Raw genomic sequence first — 15,997 nt, forward strand, 5'->3', positions numbered from 1 at the left:
TTGAGTCAGTCTGGATCAGTTTGATTCATGAACGAATCATTCAGACCGAAACTGATTCAAAGAAAGATCTGAACCACTGTTTACAGTGGAGTACATGAGGTAAGTAAATAAATGACAAACTTTCATTTTTGGGTGAACTTCACCTAATTGTTTGATTACATACATAATTGGACAAACATACCTCTCCAGCGACAAAAAAGAGCAGTGGTGTCTCCTCCTCCTTTGCCTTGTATTTGGCCATGATCTTCTCTGCGATTGGCTGAATGAGCTCCTTGGCCGGCTCCAGCTCTCCCTCTTCCTCAGCATCTAAATGAGAGGTTAAAAACAGTGAGATGAGAGAGGAAGATGAAGTGAAGAGTCAGTCAATAGGCTTTGAGTGCTCCTCTGCAATGATCTCAAACACAGCTTCATCTCACCTACGAACAGAACCAGGCAGGGCCCTTCATGCAGCTGCACGGCGTTGGATTCGCTGAGCTCCAGCACGGGTCGCGGGTGCCATGGGAAGAGCCCACAGTCGGGGTCATTGAGAATCTCCACCCGCCCCTGTCGCGTGATCATGTGACCCTCTGTGTCCAGTAAAATCAGTGTGGGTATACCTGGAAAAGGTTAAACGACAAAAAACTGTATAACAATATTCTTTTATATACTTATAAAGATATGTAATTATATACTTATTTAATGTCAAGATATGATTCAATAGTGCCACAAGCAAAAAATTACTTAAAATAAAATGTAATACATCACACATTTATTAAACATCAAATAGGTTATAATTGGCTGTAATTTAGTGTAATTATAGGATTCAAGCCTACAATGTTAAATCTAATCAATCAAATTAATTAATATAGACATTGCCATTTAAAATATCTAAAGAAATTGATTCTATTATTCAGCAAAAACGCATTAAATTGATTAAAAGTGACAGTGCAGACACTTGTAATGTTACAAAAGATGTCTATTTCAAATAAATACAGCAAATTAGCATATTAGAATGACTTCTGAAGAATCATGTGACAGTGAAGACTGGAGTAATGATACTGAAAACTCAGCATTGCATCACAGGAATAAATTACATTTTAAAATGTATTCAAATAGAAAACAGCCATTTTAAAGTGTAATAATATTTCACAATATTACTGTTTTTATAGTATTTTTTATCAAATAAATTAAGCCTTTATATTAATTTATTTACATTAACATTCTTTTAAAAATCACTTAAACAGTAGTGTACAATCGTTCATGTTAGTTCATTACGAATAATGTTAATACTACTTTTAAAAGTTAAGTGTCAGACTTACTGTAAAATTAACAATTTACTATTGTGTTAAACTTATTGTAAAATGTTCGTAATGTGTTACTGTATGTTTTAATGCTTGAAAAATGTTTTTACATTTTATTGAAAAGCTGTTGAAGTTTTGTTAGTGTGCCACTTTTTTTGTCGACTAGTGACAAAATGTCGATTCAATTAAAGGACAACTCATTTTATTACTTTGTATTATTGTTTTTGACATGCCTTACCACGTTTAATGGTACAGTAAGTGGAGCTGCACTGTTTTAAGCTACACAAAGGTCCTCCACACCCCAAGCACAACACCAGCACACAAAGGCACAGTCAGACGGCCTGTGGTCACACCGATCTCTCTGTACGGCCGTCCTCTCTCAAACGCTCTTTGAGATAGAAATCTGACTGCAGTATTAGTGGCCTTATCAGACTCTCACAGCGACTTCAGGCTGGAGGTGGAGGAACGGGGGAGTCAGTATCAACTCATCCAAGATGAATTCCACACATTCCAGACCGGATAGGCATGAAGCCAGTACTTTTCCTCTCAATGCATCCGCTCCCAATGGAGAAGAGACGACAGCAAAACGAAAGAGACTTTTTTGACACTTAAAGGGGTCATATGATACCTGGTCCAGAGTTTTTGGGCACACTGTTTTACACATGTCGCAGCTAATTACGGCAGAAAGATTTATATTAAAGATTTGAATTCTGTCATTATTTATTAGCCCGCATGCCATTCAAAGCACAAAGGAAGACGATATTATGAAGAATGTCTTCATAATGTGTTTTTTGTCCATACAGTGAAAGTCGATGCTGGTCCAGTGTTGTTTTGGACCCCATTGACTTCCATTATATGTATAGAAACAGAATGCTTCTTTTGTGTTTTCATTGAGGTGGGGAACAGTAATAGTAAAGTAAACTTGATTAGCCGCCCACATTCCTGAGGTCCTACAGCTCAGTTTGCAGTACCTGGCAGGGTCAGCTGTATCCAACGACGGCCACGTGACATCCAACCACACGCTGTTACATCAAGCAAACGCACTTCCACCTGAGCCAGAGTTAAAGTCCACAGACGTACCTTGGATTCCATAGAGTCTGTTGAGTCGTGACCGTCTGGCCTCGTCTGTGTACGGCACCGCCAACCACGGCATCTCGCTAAAATACTGCGTAAATGACTCCTCTGACCTGCGTCATAAAACACAAGCTGTTTCAATCTTCATTGTGTGTTTAAAGTGTCCTCCAACTTCAAAATAATCAAACAATTATTGGAAATAAGCAACAAGTATGTACGATTTTATGTGTGGAAGTTAAGAATGCACAATATATTGGTGTGAGTTAATGGCCAATATTAGAGATTTTAATTTATTGCTATCAGTTGATATTGTATATATCTGTATATATACTGGATATTTCATTGTGCTCATATTCCCTATTTTTTCGATTAGATAATAGCCATTGCGATTTTCCAAACCTCACTTTAAATTAATCTCTAAATACACTTAATTAATAATTTAATAACACGCACTGTTAAATCCATTTTCATGCTGTACATTTTAATATGAATAAACACTGAATATCTGGAATTCAAATTAAAACCTGGAAATACATAGAATGTTTTAGGATTTTGAAGAAATGGCATGTGTTTTTCATGTGTTGTGTGTAAGCAATATATTTTGTAATTAGTGTTTTTTTTTTAGTGTTTTATTTTTTTATTGAGACAAAGCAATGTAGTTGTAATTTTACTGTACTGTACTTTTTGTAAATGCTTGTAATTTTAATTTTGCCGATTTATCGGTTATCATAACATGAAAATCATGAAGAGGTATTTTAATAATTAGTGCATCCCTAGTGAACGTATATATAAAAAGTGTCCAAAATCTGAGACCACACCAAATATTTGGGATTAAAAAATTACATTTTAACCTAGAAATAAAAAATTTTCTAAGGATTTTTATGAAATGCAAAATAGAAATGTGAAGACAAAATTAATCCACTGAAATTGTTTAGTGTGTGTGTCTATAGCCTATATGTTAATAGGGTTAGACTGCGACAAGGAGGACACTGTGAAAGAAAACACACACATAAACACATAAGCTATGGCGAGATCTCCTGAAGGGTTTCTGATAATAAACAGCACTTAGTGGCCTTGTGAGCGCCCAGAGCACTTAATATTACTCTCCCTGCAGTTCAGCACTCCTTCAAGAAAAAAACAAAACAAAACAAAACAAATGTGACTAGGACCTGGAAGAGCTTTTAAACTCATCCTGTCTTTTATGGCTTGGAGGCATTTTGTGCTGCATGTTTTTCTCTTTTCACAAGAGTGCTACATACTGCCTAACATGCTTCACTCAGCTCTCTTCAAGAGCTCTCCAGCCCCGTGCAGACTTTGACTACCGGCAGGCCCACACTGAACGAAAGCTCAGCAGATTTACACAGAACTCAAACGCCTGTCATTCACAAAGTTTAAACATCCTCCGGCCCTTCTGCCTTTCTCTATCAAATATTTAGGTGGATCTGATTAACGCTTCCAGCTACTAGTATGTTGTAGTACTCATTTACCATATTTTAATCCTTTCCACAGATTTTCCTTGTTTTTGTAACATTTTAAACCTCTTCACTGTCACTTCTGATCAAGTTAATGCATCCTTGCTGATATAAACTATACATCTTACGGACATATACGGTTTACTGTTTCATGAATGTAACTGCAATTATTTGTAGACTAATTATTAAATATAATGTAATTTAATAGTAAAAGTAACTGTGATTTATAGTAAAATAACTTAAAATTGATAATTCGATATAATTTACCAGCACCCACACAAATCACAAACTGAAATGTGCAGTGAATTTATAACCGTTTTAGAAGGTTACAAACAAAAATGTTGACCTTTCAAAGATGACGAAAATTATGGATCAGCCAAATGTGGCATTAAAAGGATAGTTCACCCAAAAAATGAAAAGTGCGTCATTATTTACTCACTCTTATGTTGTTATAAGCCCGTATTCTTTTTATTTTACTGTAGTATGAAACATAAAAGCAGATATTCTGAAGACTGTTTTGGTTCCCATTGACTTTGTATGGACAGAAATACAATGGAAGCCAATGGGAACTGAAACCTTTTGGCTATTAACATGCTTCTTTTATGTTCCACAGAAGTTAGAAACACGAGGTTTGGAACGACATGAGGGTGAGTAATTGATGACAGAATTTCATTTTTGGGTGAACTATCCCTTTAAGTTATTCATATTCATGAGCCGGCCAATCAGACTTTGTAGACGATTTCAGTCTGTAGAAAATTAAAAATGAAAAAAAAATCACTCAAATTAAGCAAACTCTCCCTCCGTTTCCTAGAGGTTATTTGAGGTCATTTTCAAATGAAGAAAAAAGGGGAGGCATTAGTATATCAATAGAAACAATACATCCAGGCACACTTAAGTCTTATAAACGTCACTTTAATAGAGGTTCACTTTACGCTGGTTAGGAACGAGGAATGCGGTGCTGGAATAATAAACTGAAATATATAGCCTGGTTTTGTGGCTCATCTTCACAATTTGTCTGGGTTTGGAAAAGGGGGGAACTGGAAAAACAAGCTCCCGCTACTGTGGCTCTGTGGACTGGCACAAGCAGTGCCCGTGTTTGCCGAGACCCAGAGAAACGCTGTCAGTCAGGAGACCGTTCCTCTGTGAATGTGATTGAGTGCGTCACGTACTGGCCTGAGTGTTAGGAGTGACTTTTATAGTGGGAAATAGCAGGGTTTCTGTGGAAAAGGTTTCAGATGGTGGGAAACCCAAGAGGAACAGTAGTGCACACTGTAACACCACTCATCTTTGATATCCGATTCATGAAAAAAATGACTCTTATGAAATGATTCTTTTAAGAAAGTCAACCATGCAGAAAGATTAATGAAAACGCCTCAAACATGCACATGAGTTATTAGAGGTCTGAATCAGACTCAGTGAATCGTTCACAGCCATTATACAGTCTCGCTCACTGAATCATGACTCATTTTTTGGTTATTTTCAATTTAAAATGTTTCTGTTATTTATACTAATTACTTACCCTTTGTTATTTTAGTATCAGTGAGATATTATAGATTTTATTCATATTTTTAATTAGGTTTTAATTTTTATTTCATTTTATATTCCATTTTTATTTTAAATTTTAAGTTTTAGTTATTTTTTTTGTCATTTGTAGTACTTTTAACATGTCTATATAGTTTATATTAATCTTAATTTGTAGTTAAAATAAATTAAAATGAGAAATGTTGCCTTCGCATCTAGCTGAAATAAAAATGTTTCATTAATATATTTTTTAAGTTTTATTAATTTTTTTATGGTTTTAGTTTTAGTTAAACTAAATAAAAATAAAAATGCTATAATATATATATATATTAGGGGTGCAACTTACTCACGGTTCAGTTTGGATCACGGTTTTAGAGTCACGGTTTCGGTACGGTTCGGTATGTGCTATGTTTAGGGAAAAAACTATATTGTCAAATAAAAATAAAGAAAATAAGAACAAATAATCTAACTACAAGCAACAGCACAAATAAATGCAATGTATAAATTAAAAATTATTCCTTATTAAAGTTACAAAAGTGATTCAATCAAGAGCAGTGAGTGATTTCCGTGTTGTTGCCGTTTAATTAACTTTAAGAAAGTGCTGTCACTTTAAGAGAACGTACTGATACTGTTTGTTCAGCCGACTATGTCTGCTAGGATACTCACACCTGCACTATCAACACGTGATGACGGGATAAATGACAGTTATTCCAGCATACAGCAATCGCATTGAACAAAGAGTTTGTCCACGTATTGTTTTTTTTCTCTCATCATTCTTGTTGTAATGTATTGGGAAGCCAGAATTTGTATCCATCAACAACCGTACAGTTCGATTTTTTACCGAGAACCGTTGCACCCCTAATATATATATGTATATATATATATATATATATATATGTGTATATAATAGGGGTGTTACGGTACACAGATGTCACGGTTCGGTATGTACCTCGGTTTCGGGAGTCACGGTTCGATACGATTTCGGTACAACAGGAAAAAAAAAAAAATCTACTATGCTAGGTTTCTTTTCATTTATTTATATAACAGACAGTAGTACAAATTAAAAAAATTTCCACCTAGATGTGAAAATATTAAATATTTTATTAAATTATGTTGCATATATAAAATCTGCAGTACACATATACACACAAGGAATAAATACTTGAAATAGATTTGATTTAGTTTACAGATAAACAAGAGAGAAAAACAGTGCGACACGTAACGTAGCCTATATATACTGAGTTTCAGTACATTTTTGTGACACGCTTTTGTTCACAGAAAGGAAACTCAAATGGCAGAAAGCGATATCCTATTTGTTTTCTTTATTTTACAAAAGCACAATGTTTTGTTTTCACTGTGAGTGTCCACACAAATAAAAGTAGACATTTTACAGTGATGCATTATTAATAAGCCAATAAATGACGAAGTGTTTAAAGTTGATTCTTCAGGAAACAAGTGATCGCGCACACACACACAAAACATATCAGTTTCAGCATTGCTAACTTCACAGCGCAGTGAACCAAACATCAGCGCGCCTGCCTCTGTGTCACCGTTGGAACGCGACTGAAGTACAAAGCCTATAATTTACATAATAAATAATAATTTAGCATTTGGATATATCGCAAATATTTGGATTTGTGCCGAATGAGTGAGGTAGGATACACGAGCACAAAGCTCCATTTCGCAAACAGTTGAGTGCGCAAGCCTTTAAAGTATACTCCTTTGTCAGTGAGAGACTTCAGAATCAGCACATGGTCACTGTCTAGTGGGCTTTGTTTTCAGGTGCGCAACTCATGGCATTCGCTGTTCTTCTGCTGGCGGTTATCAAACAGCATTGCATTACTGCGGGCGCCCCCTTCTGGATTGAGGGTGAATTGCCTGTATTCGTTGTAAGGCCTCATGCACTGAACCGAGATGTTCGTACCATGACGGTTCGGTACGAATACATGTATCGTTACACCCCTAATATATAAATATATATACTATATATTTATTTCACATAACATTTATTTTATTTCAAGTTTTTATTTTTTCTATCACGGTTTTAGTTCACTATATTAAGCCTATTACTAACATAATTTTGCTATTGCAATTAATTATTTATTGGTATTTAACAAAAATTAGCACATCAGATCCAATTGTATAGGATGAATCAACTGCAATTTAATTTCCAAAGTATGGCCAGGTTACAAAAAAAAATAAAAAATAAAAATAATATTATATATATATAATATATACAGGTGCATCTCAATAAATTAGAATGTTTTAGTTACCTACAGTATAACTAAATCATTAGTTATTGCAATCAATTTATAATGATACTCTTAGAAAAAACATAAGTATTTAACAAAAAAAACTTGTTTAACATATGAGATCTGATTGTACAGGTTAAATCGACCGTGATTTTGTCTCCAAAGAACAGCTAGGTTAGAAACACTAGCACAGAGCACTCACCCAGTGTGCAGAGAAGTAAACCCCCACATAGGATCCCTCCAGGGCACCGCTGTCTGTCGTCTGTCGGTTGTTCCTGAGCAAGGGCCCGGCCACCACCTCCACAAAGGGCTTCGGTCCCCAGGGGAACTCCAGGCCTGCAGGACGGGTGAGAGCAGAGCAGAGGCAGGGCTCTGATTACTGTCACACAATCCTCCTTTCAATGCCAGCGCAGCACATGCATATGTCATTCATATATATATATATATATATACAGTGTTTCCCCTGCCATTATTTTGCTAATGGATATCAAACGCTACAACAGAGGCGATGGGAGATGATGCAAATATCTTAATGTGAGATGGAAGTTACATTTCCCATACTGCACCAGATATTTGAGTTGGGGCCCTCGTTCTCCATTTCTCCTAAATATTACATAACTACTTAAAAATGTATAACATCATTAGCAACCAAATCAGTCATTCAATAGAACTCAAATTCATGATTGAATCAATCAGATTCCTAAATTAATCAGTCTGATTTGTAAACAGGATCAGGATCTCTTCACTGAACAAAACTGAAATGGTCATAATTCCAATCAGAATGATTCATTCACTCCTTTGGTTCTCACATTCAACTCACTGAATCAATCACTAGGCATTCTGAATAAATCAGTCTGATTTGCACACAGGACCAATATGTTTACTGAAACAACCCAGAATTCAGATCATAATTATCAAAATCAGTGAGTGATTCATTTAATGATCTAGTTCTTCAGTTCAACTCACTGAATCAATCACTCAGATTCCTAAACGAATCAGTCTGATTTGCAAATAGGACAAATCTGTTTCATGAAAAGAACTGGAATGATCAGAATTCAGATCAGAATGGTCATAATCAATGAATGATTAATTTACTGATCTGGTTCTCAAGTTCAACTCACTGAATCAATCACTCAGATTCATGAAAGAATCAGTTTTATTGGCTAACACAACCAATCTGTTTTCTGAAAAGAAACAGAACTACCAGAATTCAGATCAGGATAATCAAAATCAGTAAATAATTTACTGATCTGGTTCTATAGTTCAATTCATGAATCAATCACTTATTTATAAATGAATCAGTCTGATATGCAAATAAGACCATGTTTCATGGGGAAAAAATTGATCCAGTTTTAATGATTCTTGAGTTGACAGTTCACTGGCGGGATGTTTATCAGAGAATTCTGACTTAAATATTGGCCCGTTTGTCACACAAATCTATTTAATCTGAATCTATCTAAGTTGTGTGGACCACTTTTATGATGTTTTTCGCGCCATTTTGGAGCTTAACAACATGGTCACAGGACAAAAATGTCTTTATTCTTAGTTACAGGCTTTATTAGTCAGAGAGGACAAAAGCGCTGGGCTGTTGCTGCGCTTTGAAACTCCCACACATTCAGCCGGGGCCTTTTGTTATGTCAAGGGCCCTTTCAACCCTCTGCCCTCTGAACCTGCTACTGTGCACATGTTCACACACTCACACTGTACAAACAAACCGGATATTCCCCGTCCACACATGCTTTCAAACAAAAGCTCTTGACTATGTCGTCACATAGAAAGCAGAGTCATATGTCATACAATCCTGCGTGCCGGTGTTTGAGAATGACACTGAGCTTCATGAATCACCGAGTTCATTTTTCACTCTTACTGCTGGTAAGTGCAGGAGCCGAGGCTCATTAAGCCGAGGAGGTGAATCTGTCATGTTGATCACCTGACAAATTCCACCATAATAATGTTTTTACAGAAACGCAGTGGCTCCCTGCCTTTCCAGGCAAATAAAATGCCTTTCTTTCACCTGCAGAAAGTTGCATGACACCACTCAAGCGAGCTGAGGGCTATCAAACGCTTAGAGATCTTCAGATATCGTTACCACACAGACAGGTGAAGAGCAGTGAAGGACAACCATGTACTGTGGTGCCAAGTCAAGTATGCAATGTGAGTTCCTGAGCATGTGAAAGTCAAGTTAAAGGGATAGTACACCTCCAAATAAATGATTTACTCACTGACATGTTGTTCCAAACCTGTACAACATTCTTCTGTGGAACACAAAAGTAGTAGTTTAGGAGAATTTTCACAAAGGTTGTTTCCAACATGTAGTAAAGTTATTTATATAGTGAACTCCGACTCATGACTCAATCATTTAGATATTTATTGAAAAGAACTGGCTCATATGAATGAATCAAACTCACTAAATCAATGATCCAGTCATCAAATTTTGGTCTGTTAGTCACACTATCGTATGGCTTCGGGCGATTTGGAATATATAGTTTATGGACCATAAGAGCAGTCCATACAACTTGTGCACTATATTTTTCTAAAGACATCAAATAGTTTCAAGTTGTTAATAGTGCTGTCAAACGATTATTCGCATCCAAAATAAAAGTTTTTGTTTACATAATATATGAGTGTGTACTGTGAATATTTTTTATTTATATATAAATACAAACACATGCATGTATATATTTTAAAAAAATATTTTGTTTATATATTAAATATATTTATATATAATATAAAATATAATAGTATAAATATATAAATGTATATACATGCAAATATTTTCAAAATATATACTGAATGTGTGTATTTATATATACATAATAAATAAACAAACAGTACACATAAATATATTATGTAAACAAAAACTTATTTTCGATGCGATTAATCGCGATTAATCGATTGACAGCACTAGTTGTTAAGCTGTAAATTTAAGAACTACTGTGACCAGATCACTGTGTCCTTGAAATTATTCAAGAACTAATCAGTCAGATTCGCAAACAAATCTTTTAAGTGAACCTGACCATGACCAATCAAAATCAATCATGAAAAACAATCAATAGTTCGAAAACAATCAATACTCACAAATCCATCTCAAGATTCAATCTACACTTATTCACTTAGCAGACACTTTTATCCAAAGCGACTTACAAATGAGTAACATCAGTAAGTATTTCTCCATCCAAAGTTGCGAATTTAACTTGTGCACAAAATTGGAATATTGCATAAAACATTTACAAATAAAGCGCCGTTTCCATCCAACGAGTCAAAGAGAACAAAATCGTCACTTCCTGATAAACTGGCACTAAATATCACTAAGAAAAGTAGGAGAAGCCACTGAATATAATTTTCATATATAGTAAATTACTTGCGCCTCAGAGTAAGCAGACAAAACACAACAAATGCAGTCATTGCTTTCGGAGGTGGATGTCTGCTGTTTGGGAACGCAGTCATGCAAGAAAGTTCTGGGAGGCAATTATACAGAAATACTTTGACATTTCAGAACGACCAAGACAACATTTGAGATGCTGTGCAATAGGGCTGAGCGATATGGACTTAAAAATATATCACGGTATTTCATGTATTTATTGCGATAACGATATCAATGACGATAATTCAGGGAATTCTGTTTGTTTAGAGAAAATAATTTTATCTTCCCTATTTTTACCCAAAATAGGCTGTTGTGAGCATTACTGAGTACACACATAATGTAATTCATACTGGAAGCCGGAGGGCGCCCTTGCGCAGAAACTAGTTAATTTGGAGAAAAAGCATGTCAATAAATGATATCTTTGTTGGACAACAGGTTTGTAAACAGGCCCATACATAGGGCTGGGCGATATAGCTAAAAAATGTATCAACGATATGTTTCATATCGTTCGGTATCGATAATTATCGAAATTTTTCATAACCTTTTTTAAAACATAGAGCAATAGAATTATTTTTATTTTTATTTTTAATTTAACCACTGTATTTTTTAATTAACCCAATTTATTGAGACCAACAACAAATATTTTTTGTTTTAAGTCAAACACACAATAAAAATTAAACAAATATCTAATTTCTAATGTTTTATATGCAGATTAAATAGGTCTTAAGGAAACTTTTGGCTTGTCTCCCGAGGCCACAAGAGGGCGCAATGAGCAAAATATTGCAGCACATTTAAATTGTCAACGCAAGTAAATAACTTTCTATATAAAAACGTGCATTACGTCTAAATTAACTCATATAAATCAAATATAATTTCGTAAATTGCATAAACAATTATGAACAAAACAGCATCATGTACTTATGCATTAATACAAAGAGCCGAATCGCCCATCACACAGATTGCCTTTAAAAACATAAGAAACGCAGTGAAAAGGAATAAACCTCCAAAAATTTGCGACGTGTTTTCTAAAAGTTTCAACTGTTTTAACTTTGCATGGCTACATCTCTTGTGTGACGCGAGTGCAGCAGTCATATTTGTCCGTCTAAATTTTAGACTCTAAAAAATGCGCTGAATATGCATCTGTGTGAATGGCTTGGTTTCGGTTTTAACCTAATACCGTGCACTATATCGAACATTTTTTATATCGTTACCGAAGAAGGTGTACCGTCGATACATATCGATACCGTTTTATCGCCCAGGCCTACCCATACACGTGCAAAACTCTACTACTGGAGTACATTTATTCAAGGCTCAGACCGATTTTTTGTCGCACTGTACAGTACAGCCCTGACCAAACCAGTTCCAGATTATAAAAAGCGATCAACTCCTCCTCAATTTCACGTTTGCCTTCCGCCATGTCGCTCTGCACTGTCGCACACAGAAATATGTCAATAACTAGACTTTATCATTATATCGCGGGAAGACTAATTCTTATCGTGGGGAGAATTTTTACTGGTATATCGCAAATGATAAGATATCGCCCATCCCTACTGTGCAACAAGATTGGTCCGCTGGTTAGTCAAGTTATCCCATCCCATCGTGCAAAGCCAAATGACTTTAATGCGTATGGAGGAATTTATTCGGTAAATGTGTTTCCATCATTGTTTATACATAGTTTTTTTTTTTTTATTAAAGTTATTAAAAAATAAAAAGTTTATCCGACTCAATTGTGAGCAGAAGTTTTTTATGTGCATTTTTATGTGCATCTATGTGCATCTTGGCGTTTCCAACCAGTGTGTTTTATGCGATATTCCAAAATGCATGTAAAAATAGGTGGATGGAAACCGCTATTAGCAATTTGACTGAAAAAAAGTGTTTGCACACACTATCAAATAGAGTAAACTTTGAAAGGCTACATGTCCTACTGTGGTATACGCTAAGAGTTTACGTTGAAAGTTAACTTTGGCCTTAACAACAAAGAAACATAAGAGACAGAACAACAACAAATAAACTGCTGAAGGCACAACGACAGATGCCTGCACTGACACATGCTTGTGTGAGGGAGTTAAGAGATAAATACAACTGTAGTTTAAATGAGTACAAACTAGTGCTGTCAAACGATTCATCGTGGTTAATCGCATCCAAAATAAAAGTTTTTGTTTACATTATATGTGTGTGTACGGTGTATATTTATTATGTATATATAAATACACACACATACATGTATATATTTAAGAAAAATATGTTATATTTGTATATTAAATATTTATATATAATATAAATTATATAAATATATACATGTAAATACATGTCAATATTAGTGTGTATTTATATATACATAAACATACACAGTACACACGCATATATTACATAAACAAACACTTTTATTTTGGATGCGATTAATCGCGATTAATCGTTTGACAGCACTAGTACAAACACATTTTATCATCATACCTTCTGGAGAGAAATAGTGCAGGCACTCGACAAAAATTAAACTTTCTAGTGCGAATATGTCGACCGCCTGCGTTTGTACACATCATTCCCTGTATGCTGAAACCATTCTATCGCGCCAAAACTTAAGTATACTTTTGGTTTTAGATTATATAGCACACAAGTTGTATGGACATTTGTATGGAGCGTTTTTAGTGTTTTGTGTCATTTCTGGAGCTTAAACTATAAACCACAGAGGTCTGTGAAGATTCTTCAAATAATTCTCCATTCCCATTAAACAAGGGTTTGGAACAACATGTGAAAAGCAACGGAGTAATCATTTTTGGGTGAACTTTCCTTTAAACCCCTGTAAAGAATGAGTGTGTGAAAAATGAAGCCTGGTACTCACCTTTTGGATCATCTCTAACTACAAGCAAGCCGTTCCGACACACCACCTTCCCCGTGGCGGCATCGATGAACACCAGAGAAGGAATACTAGTCACCTTGTACTTGTTCCAAAGCTTCATCTACAAAAAGAAAAGACACACATTGACTGAGATGAGAGACTGGAAATCAAAAGATATTCAAAAGGAATAGGACTAAAAGAATAAGGAGGATTGGGAATGTTTGTGGTGAAGAGAGAGATGATGATTCATCTCAGCTCATTCCTCTATTTCCAAAGCTATTTTGTCTTGTTAACCATTAGAGATACAATCAATACTTTCCCATCTTTAAACAGTCCACGTGAGGCTTAAAAATAGGCTACGAAACATTTAAATTATTGAGTTTAAACGTCTTCGTCTCGCTTTGAAGTATAAAGATACTCAGAAATGTGGCGAGTTGAATTAAGTGCTATCTGCAGCCGAGGCGAGCCGGCGAAGAATTAGCTAAGGGCCAGAATCAAACATCTACAGGGCTGATTCAACTTTAAAGAGACTGGCATCTGAGGAAATTCGAGAGGAGTGCTGTTTCTTTCTGTAGTCTCAGTGAAAGCGTGGCACATGGCTAAAAAGCCAGCTATTAAACCTCGCTCGACAGAGCCGTTTGCTCGCGTAGTCTCACGACTGTGGGCGCTGCTGCTGTCTTAATCCTTTGCTGGTGAGAACAAACCTGGTAAATTATTCAGGACGTGGCCGTGCGAAGGTCTAATAGATGAAAGATGCCTATGAAAGTAAACTACAGTAACTGCAGCGGACTGATGCGAAACATGTAGCGCTTGAAACGCAGGTGCCACGGACATGAATGATTTATCAAAACACTAGACTCACATGCAAAGACTAGGGCTGTTAGCTGATTTAATTCTCAAATTAACTACATGATTTGCTAAAAAATTATAAAATTAAATAATTTTGTCTGAAAAGCCCCTTGAAAAAAGAGAATACTACTGTTGTAGTTTTCCAAATTGGCCAAATTCCTTATTGAATTTACATACAGATCAGAGGGCATGGCTAATTGTAAAATAAATGACCTTTTTAATAATTAATCACATTAAATTGATTAAACTGACAGCACAAGCAAAGAATCGGGCTGGGGATAGATGTAGGTAGAGATTCCGATTCATTTTGATGCAGTTATGATTCACAAGCCGTCAATTTGATTCAATACAATTTTTTCTATTTAGGAATAATTTGAGTTTAATGTCTATTTTGCTTACATATTCTTATTTATGAATTACATTTTCTCTGCTAATGCTGCAAATAGTACAGGGCATCAAAATGGTAAATCATCTTTTGAAACGTTATGTTTTTGATTCACTAAAAAGAATCGGCTCATAATAATCATTTGCATGTAGTTGACTCGTGAATCATACTACATCGGTCACAACTAAGGTAAAATATGATTTCTTTTCACACATCCACTGAAAATACTGTAGGCACAGAGCAAAAGATTTGGATCTGTAGAATCAATCAAATGAAGATGACTAAAAGATTAAAATAAAAAAATAAAATAAAATACAGCCTTGCTGTAGTTTCAGTTAACAATATGTGACCCTGGACCACAAAACCAGTCATAAGGGTACATTTCTCGAAATTGAGATTTATACATCATCTAAAAGCTGAATAAAAAAGCTTTCCATTATTGTATGATTTGTTATGATAGGACAATATTTGGGCGAGATACAATTATTTGAAAATCTGGAATCTGAGGGTGCAACAAAAATCAAAATACTGAGAAAATCACCTTTAAAGCTGTCCAAATGAAGTTCTTAGCAATGCATATTACTAATCAAAAATTAGGTTTTGATATATTTACAGTAGGAAATTTACAAAATATCTTCATGGAACATGATCTTTACTTAATATCCTAATGATTTTTGGCATAAAAGAAAATTCGATAATTTTGACCCATACAATGTTTTTTTGGCTATTGCTACAAATATACCCCAGCGACTTAAGACTGGTTTTGTGCTCCAGGGTCACATATATATTGAGTGTGAAGCCGAATGTTAAATGTGGAGGAATAAAGCAGTGGAGGTTCAAATTACTTAATTCCTGCGCTGCTTGATCAAACTCTTTGATGCATAGCTGATTAAATGTTTTCACCGGAGAACAGGCAGTCAAAGAGTGTTACTCTGTTTCTTTAAGCCTGAAGGATTGTGTCCGG

The 15,997-nt window shown here is 35.3% G+C and overlaps 1 pseudogene; it reads right to left on the minus strand.

The window, feature by feature from the left end:
* Positions 1–15,997, minus strand: part of LOC107714489 (nucleoredoxin-like) — an 84,047-nt pseudogene that overhangs the window by 5,100 nt on the left and 62,950 nt on the right.

This window comes from Sinocyclocheilus rhinocerous, unplaced genomic scaffold (assembly GCF_001515625.1).
Source record: "Sinocyclocheilus rhinocerous isolate Xijiao unplaced genomic scaffold, SAMN03320098_v1.1 scaffold821, whole genome shotgun sequence".
NCBI classification, from domain to species: domain Eukaryota; kingdom Metazoa; phylum Chordata; class Actinopteri; order Cypriniformes; family Cyprinidae; genus Sinocyclocheilus; species Sinocyclocheilus rhinocerous.